This window comes from Orcinus orca, chromosome 3 (genome assembly GCF_937001465.1).
Source record: "Orcinus orca chromosome 3, mOrcOrc1.1, whole genome shotgun sequence".
Taxonomy (NCBI): domain Eukaryota; kingdom Metazoa; phylum Chordata; class Mammalia; order Artiodactyla; family Delphinidae; genus Orcinus; species Orcinus orca.
The window spans coordinates 68,405,844-68,421,918 of record NC_064561.1 but is presented as its reverse complement, the minus strand read 5'-3'; the positions used below and the strand labels follow the sequence as shown (position 1 = coordinate 68,421,918).

The 16,075-nt window shown below is 47.5% G+C and overlaps 1 long non-coding RNA gene and 1 other non-coding gene across 3 annotated transcripts in view; both read left to right on the top strand.

Annotated features, from left to right (window-relative positions):
* The window catches only part of LOC117196777 (uncharacterized), a 37,904-nt gene extending 23,338 nt beyond the window's left edge, over positions 1-14,566 (top strand). The window contains exons 4-6 of the long non-coding RNA XR_004477143.2: positions 1,267-1,383; positions 6,168-7,325; positions 8,134-14,566. This is a non-coding gene — a long non-coding RNA (uncharacterized LOC117196777). The remainder of the gene's footprint in view (positions 1-1,266; positions 1,384-6,167; positions 7,326-8,133) is intronic.
* Positions 14,567-14,757: 191 nt separating this feature from the next.
* The window catches only part of LOC101273407 (uncharacterized), a 50,622-nt gene continuing 49,304 nt past the window's right edge, over positions 14,758-16,075 (top strand). The window contains exon 1 of one of the 2 annotated variants that reach the window (XR_007476822.1): positions 14,758-15,297. This is a non-coding gene — a transcript (uncharacterized LOC101273407). Of the gene's footprint in view, positions 15,298-15,544; positions 15,710-16,075 lie in introns of those variants that run through there. The other variant, XR_007476823.1, reaches the window with a different exon arrangement.

The following is a 16,075-nucleotide window of genomic DNA, read 5'->3' as shown; positions in this document are numbered from 1 at the left end:
TACACTGGTTAGAATGGGCATCATCAGAAAATCTACAAACAACAAATGCTGGAGAGGATGTGGAGAAAAGGGAACCCTCTTGCACTGTTGGTGGGAATGTAAATTGATACAGCTACTATGAAGAACAGCATGGAGGTTCCTTAAAAAACTAAAAATAGAATTACCATATGACCCAGCAATCCCACTACTGGGCATATACCCAGAGAAAACCATAATTCAAAAGGACACATACACCACACTGTTCATTGCAGCACTATTTACAATAGCCAGGACATGGAAGCAACCTAAATGCCCATTGACAGACGAATGGATAAAGAAGATGTGGTACATATATACAATGGAATATTACTCAACCATAAAAAGGAATGAAATTGGGTCATTTGTAGAGACGTGGATGGACCTAGAGACTGTCATACAGAGTGAAGTAAGTCAGAAAGAGGAAAACAAATATATATTAATGCATATATGTTGGATCTAGAAAAACGGTACAGATGAACCAGTTTGCAGGGCAGAAATAGAGACAGAGATGTAGAGAACAAACATATGGACACCAAGGGAGGAGAGCAGGGTTGGGGTGGTGGTGGTGGTCGGACGAATTGAGAGATTAGGATTGACATGTATACACTAATATGTATAAAATAGATAACTAATAAGAACCTGCTGTATAAAAATAAATAAATTAAATTTTTAAAAAAGATTGATAACTGTTACATCACAATTGTTAACATCACTAGGAGGAACTCTCTAGTGCTACCTCTTTGTAGTGAAACCCACTCCCACTTCATGCCTCTCTGGTCCTCCTCCCTGACCCCTGGAAACTACTAATCTGTTCTCCATCTCCATAGTTTTGTCATTTTGAGAATGTTGTATAAATGAAATCATACAGCATGCAACCTTTTGAGATTGAACTTTTTCACTAATAAGCGTCAGGTTCTTGAGCTTCCTCCAGGTTGTTGCATGTATGATCGGTAGTTTGACCTTTTCTATTGTTAAGTAGTATTCTTACATGGATGTGCCACTGTTTAGCCATCCACCAGTTGAAGGATATTTGAATTTATTTCCAGTGTTTGGTGATTATGAATCAAGTTACTGTGAACATCTGTGCAACAGGTTTGTGTGAGAACATAAGCTTCACTTCACTTGGGTAAATACCTAAGAGCGGTATTGTTGGGTTGCATGGTTAAGTGTAAATTTATTTATTTATTTATTTATTTTTGCAGTACGCAGGGCTCTCACTGTTGTGGCCTCTCCCGTTGCGGAGCACAGGCTCCAGACATGCAGACTCCGCGGCACGTGGGATCTTCCCAGACCGGGGCACGAACCCGTGTCCCCTGCATCGGCAGGCGGACTCTCAACCACTGCGCCACCAGGGAAGCCCACATGGTAAGTGTAAATTTATGTGAAATGGCTAAACTGTTTTGCCAGCTGGCTCTACCATTTTGCATTCCCACCAGCATTGTATGAGAGTTACGGTTGCTCTGCATTCCTGCCAGCACTGGGTATTATCACTTTTTTATAAAAATGTCAGCCATTCTAATACATGTGTAATACTACCCCACATAACTCTTAAACCGTAAGTAAGACCGTGTCACGACCCTTCTTAAAATATGCTTCACATCACACTCAGAATAAAATTCAAGCTCATTTCTGAGGCCTGCCAGACCCTCTCTCCTGACCTCTGGGTCTCACTCGGCTCCAGCCGCAGCAACCTCCCTGTTGTTTCTCTGACACCCTAAGCTTGTTCCGCTGGAATGTTCTTACCCTCAGTATCCAGGTGACTCAGTTTCTCGCTCCATTTACTCTCTGTCTAATATCAGCTTCTCAGAGGCCTACCCTGATGGTCCAAATGAGCCCCATCCCTCCACTCAGCTCACAACTCTCCTACCCTGTTTTATTTTTCTTCAAGGCACTCATCTCTGCTTGATACAATACTGTATCAATTACTGAACTGTTTACTGTCTGTCTCCCCCATAAGGACAGGGACTGGCTTTTTGATGACTGTTTCCAGTGCTTAACCCAGTGCTTGGCACATAGGAGACACTCAATAAATATTTGTTTAATGAATGTGTATCGGAGACCTCTTGTGACCCTCCTCCCATCCTGGCCCACCTTTTACTCAGCCGTCGCCATGGCAACCAGTTTTGGGGCAGGTAAAAGCCCCCTGGGTTAGCTGCTCCCCACAGGTCTTGCCTTCTGCCCAGGCTTGTGTCTGGACTCAAGCACTGTGGCTTGGAAGTGTGAGGAACTTAACCCTACTGGGGCAACCCTGGACCCACAGATATATGCTTGCTTCTCTGATGCTCGGTGGACAGTTCTGAGGTACCCTCCGTGTTGCTCCTCAGCAGATCCTCCCCACCGGATTGAGCCCCACTTGCCCACAGTGGTGACCAACTCTGCAACACACCATTGTCCTGCTTTCCTTCTTTCCAGTCCCCCTCTCCCCACGGCCCTACTCCTGTTCCCAGGGGCCTGGTACATAATAAATATTTATTAAGCGAATAAGGTAATTACTAGCAACACACATGCACACACACACACACAAAAGAAAAGAAAAAAGAAAATGTATGTCCACACAAAGGCTTGTCATGAATTGTCATAGCAGGTTTATTTATTTATTTTATTTTAGATTTTTTAAAATTGAAGTATAGTTGATTTACAGTGTCATCTTAGTTTCTGGTATATAGCAAAGTGATTCATAGATAGATAGATAGAGATATTCTTTTTCAGATTCTTTTCCATTATAGTTTATTACAAGGTATTGAATATAGTTCTCTGTGCTATACAGTAGGACCTTGTTGTTTATCTCTTTTATATATAGTAGTTTGTATCTGCTAATCCCAAACTCCTTATTTATTCCTCTGCCACCCTTTTCCCCTTTGGTACCATAAGTTTGTTTTCTTTTTTTTTAAATTTATTAATTTATTTTATTTATTTATTTTTGGCTGCGTTGGGTCTTCCTTGTTGCGTGCGCACTTTCTCTAGCTGCGGCAAGCAGGGTCTACTCTTCGTTGCAGTGCGTGGGCTTCTCAGTGCGTTGGCTGAGCACGGGCTCTAGGCACGCGGGCTTCAGTAGTTGTGGCTCGTGGGCTCTAGAGCGCAGGCTCAGTAGCTGTGGCGCACGGGCTTTGTTGCTCCGCAGCATGTGGGAACTTCCCGGACCAGGGCTTGAACCCTTGTCCCCTGCACTGGCAGGCGGATTCTTAACCACTGTGCCACCAGGGAAGCCCATAAGTTTGTTTTCTATGTCTGTAAGTCAAAGCAGCATTATTCATAATAGCCCAAAACTGGAAATGGCCCAGGTGTCCATCAACAAGCAAATAGATAAATTGTGGTATATTCATACAATAGCTTACTACTCAGTAATAAAAAGAAACAAATGCTGATAAATGCTACAACATGAATGGACCTCCAGAACATTATGCTGAGTGAAAGAGGCCAGACAGGAGAGTACATACTGGATGATTATATTTACACTGGTTTGTTTTGTTTTGTTTTTGGCTGCACTGCGTGGCTTGTGGGATCTCAGTTCCCTGGCCAGAGATTGAACCCAGGCCACAGCAGTGAAAGCGCCAGATTCTAACCACTAGACCACCAGGGAAATTCCTGGATGATTACATTTAAATGAAGTTCTAGAACAAGCAAAATGAAGCTATGGGAACAGAAAGCAGAGCTGAGATTGACTGGGGCTGGCCATGGGGAGGGAGGATATTGACTGGAAAGAGGACTCAGGAAAATTGTACAGATTATGGAAATATTCTATATCTTTCGTAGAGTGGTGGATACTTGGGTATTTGTCAAAACTCACATAACTGTACACCTTAAACATGTGCATTCTATTGTATGCAAATTATACCTCAATAAGGCTGATTTTTAAAGTGAATTAACTATAAATGCTATGAAGGGAAGAAAATATGGTATGTAAGAGAGAATGGGGGAAGGAAGATTACTTTTGATTGGTTGGCCAAGTGATTCTTGAGGAGGTGACATTTGAACAGAGATTTGAATGTCAAGAGGGAGACAGCCATGGAAAGATCTAGGGGAGGCCATTCCAGAAAAAGGTCAATGCGGGAACAAAGACCCAGAACAGGAAGGAGTTTGGTAATCTTGGGACCAGTCTGAAGGCCAGTGTGACTAAGTGAAGTGGGTAGGGCAGAGAGGGGTACGAGACAGGGTGGAGAGTTGGGCGGAAGCCAGATCACGTACGACCTTATCAGCCCCAATAAAGGTGTGGAATTTGAAATGAATAAAATGCAAATCCCTCATGGGTCTAGTGGAGCAGAAACACATAAGCAAATAAAGGCAAATACAGGGTCATGGGTGATATTTTGGGGACGTGTACAGGGAAAGAGGAGGGAGTAGTCAGCGCTACCTGGGAACATCTGGGAAGGCTTCCCAGAGGAGGCGACATTTCAGCCAAGACTTGAAGGAAGAGTAGAAGAGGAGAAAGGGTATTCCAGTGGAGGGTGCTGTGTCTAGAGTAGCCCAGAGGTGAGCAGCTCCATGGAACATTCAAAGACCTGAGCATAACATAGGTCTTGTTGGAGTTTTGCCTCTAGGGGAGTGGCAGGAGAGCTGAGGTTGAAGGGAAAGGCTTTTAAATGCCTCATCAAGGATTTCCCTGCCGGTCCATTGGTTAAGACTCTGAATTTCCACTGCAGGGGGCAAGAGTTTGATCCCTGGTCAGGGAACTGAGATCCCACATGCCGTGAGGTGCGGCCAAAATACATAAATAAACGCCTCATCAGACTTGATCCTGCAGGGGATGGGAAACCCCTAGAGAATTTTAAGTAAGAGAGTATTAGGGCCAAGTTTATATTTCAGATCAAGACCTCCAGATTGGGCACATGGAGAGCAAGACTGCTGGTTCTGGTGTGAAATCACGGGGAAGACCTGAACAAGGACTGGTGGGGCAAGGAGAAGGGCCAAACTCTGCTACGAGGTAATCAGGGCTATCCTGAACTCAGGGAAGTTCAGGTCTCTGGCTTAAAGGCCTGGCTTCCCTGCCGGACGGTGGTCCAGTTAAGCCAGACACACGAGGAGAGACAGGTTGAGGAAAACATCTACAGAGTTTGAGGTACCAGAGGGCCATAAATGCTAACTTTTGTGGGCTCTGCTCCCTCAGAGGGCTTGTTACTTGAAGATTCCTAGGCCCTTGCTCCAGTGATTTGGAAGCAGTGGGTCTAGGATGGAGCCCAGGAAACTGCATGTGTACACAGTGCCCCTCCCACTCTGAGGCAGGTGGACTCCACACCTACAGAGCTGTCAATGTGGCCTCTCCAGGGAGGGGCCTGGAGCAGGAGGTGGACGACAGGCACACTGTCATCTGGACTGTGGCCAAAGCAGCCAGAAATTCAGGCAAAGGTGGTGTCCAAAATAAGGCTCTAGGGGTAGTGGGTGCAAAGGTCTCCCCTGCTGCAGCTAAAGAGTTGCACTAGAGAGAAACAACAAGGTTCTACTGTATAGCACAGGGGACTGTATTCAATATCCTATGATAAGCCATAATGGAAAAGAATATGAAAAAGAATATATATATGTATAACTGAGTCACTTTGCTGTAGAGCAGAAATTAAACACAATATTAGAAATCAACTATACTTCAATAAAATTAAAAAAAAAAAAAGAATTGCACTAGAGTGGCCCTGGTCATCATGTGTAACTCCTGATCACCTGACCAAGGAGCCACAGAAATTAGTGGTAGGGCCAAGATGAAGCAGATACATTTTAACTTGTTCCCTCTCCGAGGGTGTGGATGGAGGGTAGCCATGGTAAGGATACATGGAGGCTTCGGTGACCTGGAGATGTGCTCTGTGCAAAGAGAGTTGCTTTTGTGTGCATCAGTTTACCCTTGCGACATCTCTATGTGCCTGGGCCTATTATTATTTCCACTTAACAGATGAGAAAACTGAGGCCCAAAAACATTTAGTAAAATGTTCTGGGCTCCAAGATGAGTATGTAGGGGAACTGGGGCTGGAATGCAGGTCTCTGGACACTCCTAATCATAGCATTACCCTGCCTCCCTGAGTGGGAGAAGTCACTTCACCTCTTAAGTCAGGGGTCCCCAGACCCAGGGCCATGGACCGGTTTCAGTCCGTGGCCTGTTAGGAACTGGGCCACACAGCAGGAGGTGAGTGGTAGACGAGCAAGCGAAGCTTCATCTGCATTTACAGCTGCTCCCCATGGCTTACATTACTGCCTGAGCTCCGCCTCCTGTCAGCATTATGGTGAGTTGTACAATTATTTCATTATATATTACAATGTAATAATAATAGAAATAAAGTGCACAATAAATATAATGTGCTTGAATCATCCCGAAGCCATCCCCCCCACCCCACCCCACCCCCGGTCCGTGGAAGAATTGTCTTCCATGAAACCAGTCCCTGGTGCCAAAAAGGTTGGGGACCACTGTCTTAAATGATTGTCCAAGCAAGGGATGGGGGAGAGTTTTCCTTGTCCTATCCCTTTCAGAAAGTGTCTAAGTCCTTACCATGTGTGTTTTCCAAAGGAAAGGCTCCCAGGGCCCAGAGGAGCTAGGATTTAGAGCCTCGTGGTACAAACCGACTTGTAGGGTCCCAGCCAGGAACAATTGCCCATCTTCTAAGAATCTCACAGCAGTGCCACATGCCTCAGCTTTATCCAAGCAACAGAAGGAGGTGGTGGAGGCGGCGGTGGCAGCAGCAGCCTCAGCAGCAGCAGCAAATCTGTCCCCAGTGCACGACAGCATTGTTTTGCTGTGATGGAATACACATGGCATATGTCTGCAAAGTTACTATCTTGAGAACGGGTAGAAAGGGGATTTTTCATGTGCCAGATTTCACTTTCCTTTCTGAAACAATTCCTGTAGTAAACAGAGGTTTTCTGATCTTGCTAAGATGCAGAAGATGGGAATTCCTTTACACATTTTAAGTAAAACTATTGTCTTGTAGAGTTTCAGTCTATTGACGGTGCAAATGATTTTTTTGTGGTACGTGGGTCTCTCACTGCTGAGACCTCTCCCGTTGCAGAGCACAGGCTCCGGACACGCAGGGTCAGCGGCCATGGCTCACGGGCCCAGCCGCTCCACGGCATGTGGGATCCCCCCAACCGGGGAACGAACCCGTGTCCCCTGCATCGGCAGGCAGACTCTCAACCACTGCACCACCAGGGAAGCCCGGTGGAAATGTTTTCTAAACGTAGAAGCTCTCCTGTGCCCCCTCCCTCCCTCCAAAGGCCAGGACAGGAAGAGGCACTGCCACCTATAGGCAACCAACTCTGTTCCAGTCTCAGACCACCCCAGTGATGAGACCACCGCCTGTCCTGTGGCTGCCATCCCCTGGCAGACGGAGTGGGTAAGAGGAAAGGCTTGCTGAGCGTGGGAGGCCTGGGGCGGAGGGGGAGAGGCAAGGAAGGGCCAGGAGGCGAGCAGAATGTGACTTTTAGGAGGAGAATTATTTTGAACTACATCTTGTGTGCTGACAGCATAGTGATCATTATTAGGACCTCAGATGCAACACGAAGCCCGCCCTGAAGTTAAATTTTCCCTTTCCGATAAGCATGGCCTATCAACCCAGCCTAAGATAGCTCAATGCAACCTCCTCCAAGGTAGGGGGTTGAAATGCTCCAGCTGCTCCCTCAGTTACCTTTCATTAAGGACTTTGCCTTATTGGTAAACAGGGGCACCTGTTTGCCTTAGCCTTATCAAATCAACCTGACAACTACTTTGTGCAAGAACCAGAGTTGTATTTGCATTTTTCTACCCACATTTAGTTTTGGGGGGTGCTGTTTCATGGAGGGGCAGACCTGTGGCCTGAATGATGCTCAGACAGATTTTGATTGGCTTTCACAGTGTTTTTAAAATTGGTTTTCACATCAAAATCCTGTTTGCCGGCTTCTCTTGAAAAAATCAGAAAACTTGGCCGCACTGGGCCACATTCCCCTGGGCCAAGTGGCCAGATAGTGGCTCCCTTTGCACAGAGTTTGCTCTCCAGTTTCCCATAACCCCACCACTCCCCATCATCCCCCTTCCACACCCTAAGAAAAGGTACAAGTTGAAAGGCAGATATGGAGAAACGAGTTTCAGTCTTGGCCCACCCCTTACCTCCTAGGGCCCCTTGAACAGGTGTCTACATCTCTCTGAAGCCTGTTTTTAATCCCTAGGAAGAAGAGAATAATGAGATAATGCATGCAGAGCACTGGCCAGAAGCCTCGCCTTAGCGGAAGCACTCACTGAGAATTTGCCCTGTATGTTTATTGGTGATTATGACTAATTCCTGTCAATGACGCAGGTGAGACCCAACACTGTATACAAATGGACACACCTACTGAAATGTAAGTTTGATATAAGCAAGGATTTTGAAAATCTGTTTTGCTTATTCCTACATCTCTAGAGCTTAGTACAGTCCCTGGCACATTGTTGGCGGTTGGCACTTAGTAAATGTGCTGACTGAATATGTGGTTTTAATGTTTCCCTGAGTTCTTATCCTTCATATGTCATGTGCTAAATCATCATTAGTCCATTGTATAAATATAAATGCAAATGGACATATGGGCTGAGTATTTCAAATTTATATGGGCTGATTTTTTTTCTTATTTTCAAAATATCAAAAGGTAGGGAGATTCTTAAGAGTTGATGGGAACTTCATACTCAGTTGAGTCACAGCCTAGGAGAAAAATGTGTTTTCCTCCAGGGCTGGGTTTCTAAGATCATTATCCGAATGCCAGGCCACTTCAGGAATCAGTGCTTCAAAAAGTCACAATTAAAATTGCACGGCTTTATGTGATGCCTCTTGAGAACTCAAGGTGCTGTAGAAACACATTTAAAGCATGAAGTGCTCCCTGAAGCACTTTCTTCAGAAGTAATACTTCCAGAGAGGAGAGTACACTTAGGTAAAACCAATGGTGAGTTCTATGCCATGATCTCAGCAAGACAACCTCTGAGTGCTGGATGCAACTCAGAGGTTGCAACTTTCCTGGAAATATGGAAGGTGAGTTGGCTCCCAAGTGGATTCAAAGCTATCCTACTGGAATAATATTGGAATATTATGTTACATGTGCCTACAGGACTCTTCAATAAGCTTGTGGTTTTGGTATCGGTGGCCTGTAGGGGTCAGCTGTGTTTTTTGTTTGCTAGGCATCCGCTCTTCCTAGTGCTGGTAACTAAGCTTCTATTTTCCTGGGGAAGCTGTTCCTTCCAAATTTTAAACTGTGGGGTTTGGGGGGGTGGGCTAACCTTACTCCCAGGCTCCAGAGGACAGCATGGAACTAGCCAAGATGTCACATCCTCTGGCTGCAACCACACATTCAGAGAAAAGCAAGTTACCCAAAGCCGATGCAAACAGTCAGACTCCAGTCTGGAGCTTTTCTTAGTACTGTTGGGAAAGAGAAAGCCTTTTGTCTGCTGGGAACTTTTTGCTATGAGAATGTAATTCTGACACTCTCAGAGGGACTGCCTGAGAATGCAGAGAAGAGAGCTGAGAGATCAAGAGAGGAGACTCCTGGTGATACTGTTTGAGTGCCCGGATCTGGCTATGCCTGAAGTTCAGATTTGCCTCTGGACTCCTGGTTTCAAGAGCCAATAAATTCTCTCTCCCTCTTTCTTAAACTGATTTGAACAGCATTTTAGTCACTTGCAATGGAGACACTCCTGACTAGCAAATTGGAATTCGAAAATGTAAATCAGAAAAAGAGGCATAAAACTGTGAGACTCATTGCTCAGGTAAAACCCAAAACCTTAAACCATGACCAGAAGCAAACTCATGCCTCTTTCTACTTCACATGAACCTCAAATTCCATTAGAACCAGGCAGAGCAGTGAGCTAGTGAACAGCAGAAGTGAAATTTTTTTCTCCTTTCTTTAACATTCTCACACACAAAAAGAATCTGGTCATTCTTTTCTGAGTTTTGTGCATGTGCTCTCCACACTCACTGGCTTTACTTTCACATGTGTTCATTTGTCTGCTTCCATGGGGGGAAGACATTGAAATAAGCCAGAGGCGAAGTCTTAGTGGATTTCTCCAGTGCTTTAAAACTCTGTTCTTAGGGGAATTCCACAGTGTTTGCCATTGAGCCTGAGAGCTCCAGAAAGTCATTGTTTGACTTGTGCAGCATGTAGAGATGTTCATTTAACAGGGTTACTGAGCGCCTCTGCCTGCCAGGCTCTGACCGCCACACACGTGTGAGCAAGGGGGCACAGTCTTTCTCTTTTTCAGGAGGGGTGGTTTCTAGTACTTCGTCAGCCCTTCCTTAACCTTTGGGGCTGCACCTTTGCCCCTACTCTCCCTTCTGACCAGGTTGAATTCTGCTGCTAAATGATTCTTTACAAAACACTGCATCCCATTCCCATTTCCCATTCTGAGGAGCTTCAGTGGTTTCCTATACTTTTTGTATTAAATCGATACTCTTCTCAGGCCTTAATAAAACTAATACTAATAATAAAGAGAAGTGAATAGTTTGGAGCACTTACTATGTGCCAAGTGCCACATTTAGGTTTCATATGCATTATCTTAGTTAATCCTCAAAATAACACTATAGATACACTGGGGGTGGGGATGAGGGTGGGAAATAAAAACACTGTAAAGTAGATAACAATGTTATGCCTATTTTTTTCCAGATAAGGAAGCTAATGCACAGAGAGGTTAAATAACTTACTCAAGGTCATGTGGCCAATAAGTGATGGAGTTCGACCCTGACACTCTGGCTCCAGACCCCATGTTTCTACCAGAAGATTTTGCTATCTCAAAAGCTCCTCTACAATCTGCTGTGTCTCTACCTTATTTCTCACAACTGTCCAATTTCCACAGTCCACTTAGGTTGATCTTATGTCTATGCCCACCATTCTCTAGTGTTATTGCCCTTGCTTATTTGTTCATTCATTCATTCATTCATTCAGCAAATATTTACTGAGCCCCTGTCTCAGGTGTTCATGTCGTCCAGATGATATAACCAAGAATGCTCTCTTCTCTCACCACTTCTCCAAATCCTCCAAATTTCAGGCTTTGTTCCAGACCCTTTCTTTTATACATCCCACTTCAGCCAATGCAGCTGGCATGGCATCCCTCTCCATGAATGCTGAGGGCAGAGAAGGGCATGACATAGTTTAGCACTCAATTTCACAGGGGCTTTGTGACCTCTCATGCTGTCTCACTGTCCTAGCAGGAGTGTGATGTCTGGAGGACCGAGTCAGAGAACTTGCTCCTTTCATATCCATCACAGTGTGCAGTGTAGATTAGGCATCCAAGAAACATTCTTTCACCCAATTGGTGACTGAACAAATGGGGTCCAATGAAAATACAACGATTTTTTTTTTTTTTTTTTTTTTTATGGTACGCAGGCCTCTCACTGTTGTGGCCTCTCCCGTTGAGGAGCACAAACTGCGGACACGCAGGCTCAGCGGCCATGACTCACGGGCCCAGCCGCTCCGCGGCATGTGGGATCTTCCCGGACCGGGGCACGAACCTGTGTCCCCTGCATCGGCAGGCGGACTCTCAACCACTGCGCCACCAGGGAAGTCCACAACGATTTTTTTAAAAATTAATTTATTTATATTTTTGGCTGCGTTGGGTCTTCGTTGCTGCGTTCAGTCTTTCTCTAGTTGCAGTGAGCTGGGGCTCCTCTTCATTGCAGTGCGCGGGCTTCTCCTTGAAGTGGCTTCTCTTGTTGTGGAGCATGGGCTCTAGGCGCGCGGGCTTCAGTAGTGTGGCACTTGGGCTCAGTAGTTGTGGCGCACGGGATTAGCTGCTCTGCGGCATGTGGGATCTTCCTGGACCAGGGCTTGAACTCATGTTCCCTGCATTGGCAGGCAGATTCTTAACCACTGTGCCACCAGGCAAGCCCTACAATGATTTTTTAAATGGCCTTCTGAAAAACTGTGAATCTGGGTTCTTCCTTTGACCTAGAATTCACCTCAAGTTGATGACAGTCTCCTGAGGTAGGTATTATACCCATTTTACAGATAAGACTGAGGCTCAAGGAAGGTGGGTAACTTGTCTGATTTCACAAAATGAATATACCTCAGAGCACAGTTTCCCAACCCCTGCATCATGCTGCCTCCACAATCCTTGGATGGTTCTCCTGAGTTCACAAATGTTGAAAATCCATTGCAGTTCCAGTGGCTAATGGACTTTCACAAAAAATATGCTTCGTCAGGACCTTCCACACAGACATTTTTATTTCTGGGAATGGAAACTTGTGAAGAAACTCCAGTGACTTCTACATCTGGCTGGCTGCTTACTCCTGGGACTTGAGGTCAAATCCTAGAAAAGAGTCATGTGGGATGTGCTCCCTGGCCATGTCTCTGGTTCTTGGATGCTGCCAAGTAACATTCCTTGAGTTTGTACTCATCTGATAGCACTCCTTCCTCAAGGGGGTGGTGGGGATGGGGGTGGGGAACGTTCTATTTTTTCCTTTGGTGGTTATGCCCTGTCACACCCAAGCAGCTCAGTAAAAGGGGAGTGGCCAAGGACCTTACTGAAAACACCGTTCTTTCATCTCTTCTCCCCCAGCATGACCCCATATGTCCCAGCTGCCCTCTCCAGCCTCGCTCCCTTGCAGGGGCAGTTATCTCCGCCTTGGCCCTCACCCTCACCTTGCCCTGCCCACAGTAGAGCCTCAGAGGCCCTGTGCTTTCCCCTCGGGCCTACATCAGGTTCTTCTCACCTGCTCCTCCTTCTCTGCAGTCCTCACTTTTGCAGCCTCTCAGCCTCCCTTCCCTTAATGCTATTAGTACACGTTTCCATTCAGCAGCCTCTCCCCAAACCACTGCTCCTTCTCCTTTCTCTAGATCCCTTCTCCATTCTCTCTGCTCCTAGCACTTCTCCCCTCCACTGCCTCCCTCAAACCTCATTCTAGCCCAACTCTTCCCCAACCTGTCCCTAACCTGCAGTTGGAGTTCCCCTCCTCAGATCTGCCACCCCAGGTGTGGCTGCCCCTGCCCTGCTCCCACCATCTTCCTGCCTCCGAATCTCTGCCCTTTGGGACCTGGGCTCATGTTTTAAATCTCTTCTCTCCTATTAGTACACCTCTGACTGGAGTCCTGACTCTACTTTATCTTTCACAGCTGTCTTTTATTCCCGTTTGTATGCTAGTTTCTTTTTTTTTTAAAAGATTTTTTTTGATGTGGACCATTTTTAAAGTCTTTATTGAATTTGTTACAATATTGCTTCTGTTTTATGTTTTGGTTTTTGGCCATGAGGCCTGTGGGATCATTGTTCCCTGACCAGGGCTCAAACCCGCATCCCCTGCATTGGAAGGCGAAGTCTCAACCACTGGACTGCCAGAGAAGTCCCGCTAGTTTCTTTTTTAAATAAATGTATAAAAATAAAGAAGTGTCACTTAAAATGAAACTATTAAGTAAACAGCACAGGTGGTACTTGGATATGAGGTACACCACCGATAAACTCCTGATCTTCAAGAATCGTGCCTCAAGCAGCCTGGAATTGCTCATTGCTCATTGCACACATTCTAGTGTGCTCACTAGAAGTTATTTATAAAATAACTTTTTGGTTTAAAATCCCACAGGCTGAGAGGGAAGGACGACATACATGAAACCTCCATAGTGGTGCAGGGACTAGAAGAGTAAAACTTAAATGGAACTCAGAAAGTGAAGGGACGAAATAAGCAGTGGCTTTCAAACCAGGACCTCCATGGAGTGTTAGATTTTCATTTTGAAGCTGATGGTCTATGTCTAGCAACTGGAAAGTCATAGAGGTGCAGGCATACGATTATAGTGAGCAAGGGGAGGAAATTGAGAAAATCGATATCTAATCTGAAAAACAAAAAAGCTTTTCAAGTAGGACGTCCGGGCTTGTTCTAGGCTTTGCTCTGGGAGTGTTTCAGTGCTTTCTCTTTCTGTTGGAATAGAAGGAGGCCTTCAGGACAGGAGGTCTGGGCCTGGGCTACAGCCCGTCTCCTCCCCTCTCCTGAATGAATTAAGTCTTACTACTTTCTCCAGCAAAGGCTGCACTACTTGTTGAGAGGCTTATGGGGAAAGTTGCCAAAGAGCAATCCAGTTATCAGCCTCAGCCCCAGCCCTCTCAGGTACAGTTCGCGGAGCAAACCCTCGAACCTAGTTGGGTCTAGACCCAGAAGACACGGAGAGGAGCAGCCCACAAGCGAACCTGCGTGCCACGCACTGAACCGGGTATGGTGGGGACACAGGCCCTGCCAGCCAGGCACTTGCACTGGCGGCGAGGGGATAACGTCTGGAGTCTCGGAGCACTGATCGAACTTGATGCCTGTGCCTGTTGGAGTCTCAGGTATCCATCCCAACTCGGAGGCCTGAGCAGCCAGGCCAGAGACGGACCTCGAGGCTCCGCGTCGTCAACAGCCCGGGAGCGCTTCAGGAGGCGCTTCCAGGACCAGCTGCAGGGAACTGGGCTCTTGCTATGACACCGCCCACCGCCTTGCCCCGCCCCGTGCGGGTTGCCAAGGTGATCAGGTGACTCTGAGCTCGCGGCGCTCGGGCCGGTTGTGACGTCAGGCGCGCCCAGGCTCCTCACTCGCTCCTTGGCAGGTGCGGCGCGACTAGTGCGGTCTCGTCTGATCCCAGCGGGTCCGGGCCGAACCAGTGCCTAGCAGTTTCGAAGAGAAGAGAGGTAAGGTGCGGCGGAGCCGGACCCGGCCAAGATGGGACCAGGGAGGGGGTGAGGCGCGGGCAGGGCCCTTCCGGGGTTTTGCGCACCCCCGAGCTCCCCAGAGGGCGCCGGAAGAGCGAAGGGCCCCGGGGCGGGATGGGCCGGCTCCGGCCGAGGAGCGCGCACGGGCTGGGAGAGAGGCCAGGAGCTGGGGAGCGGTTGCAGCCGGCCCGATGCCCACCCCGGCTCATCGCGGCTGCTCCTCCGGGTCCCGTCGCAGCGCCGCTGGCGGAGGCTGGGAAGATCCAGCGCCGCCCGCCCGGCCTCTGGGCAGTGGACTAAGGGGCTCCGCGTTGCGAGAAGTCGGCTGACTGAGAGCTGGGCTCGCCACACCCGGTCTCGGGAGACGTCTGCGGGAGGCTTCTGCATCTCTTCGCCTTGGGCTGCGATTTCTAGGGCGCTGCCGGGGATCCACTCCGTGCTCTGAGCCGGGCCTGCTGGGGCGGGAGAGCGCTCGGGAGCCCCTCGGGTGGGAGCAGGGGCCGGGGGTGTTCAGGAAAGGTGTTGCGGGGGAAAAGGAATCTTCACTATTGAGAACGGTGTCTAGGGATCTGAATAGACCTGTTGGAGGAAGTGAAATCTGAGCGGAGCCCTGAGGGGGGCGGCTAATCTCCGGCAGCTGTGGGCATTGGACGAGTAGAGGGAGGGAAAGGGGACCTCTGGAGAAGGAGACCTTGAGCCTCGCGCTGGAGGTAAGGGAAAGACGATTCGGCGACTTACTGGACCGAGTGCTAGGGCGGTTTTGGGGGCGGAGGGGAAGTTTGGAGATTTAGGTTAGGGCCGGTTGGGAAAAACTCTTTGAGCGCTCAGCTGAGGGTTTGTGTACTGTGGGGAGCCATTGAAGCGTCGGCTGGGTTGGGGTAGGGGAACACTGGGATGGGGAGACACCGAGGAGGCAGGAAAAGAGGTGACAACGCCTAGAACTCTGGTCCGTTGGGATTCTGTGAACCCTGCTTCTGAAATCTTTGTATCAGACAAGGATGTGGGAGCAGGCAGCCAGGTGCCAATTACCCCGGCCATTGTTAGCAGATTTTTAAAAAATTCCTTCTTATGCGGGAAAGGAAGCACGCAGCTGCGGCTCATTTTCTCTTCTCATTTGGCCGGGTGAGTTAATGACTCTCTGAGGGCTTTGCTACCCTTGATATGCACTGAGGTTGTATTGTCCACAGCACTTACCCTTTAGAAATTTCAGCGTGTTCTACAAACACCTCTTATCCCCAGGGTGAAACCCAACCCTGAGCGAGTGGTAGGAGATTTAATGGCAGAGAAGTTATTGAAGGATAATCAGTGCCCCAAACATGAATGGGGGCATTGGGGAAGCTGAAAGGAGTCCCCTGCTCTTTGTTAATTGTAGAACAGAGTTCCCCTTTCCTACCTGCTACCCTCAGTTTGTGGGCTTCTTAGGTAAGGCTGCTTAAGTGTTAATTGGCCATTTTGTCGTAAATTCTTGAGAAATGGAAGAAGATATTT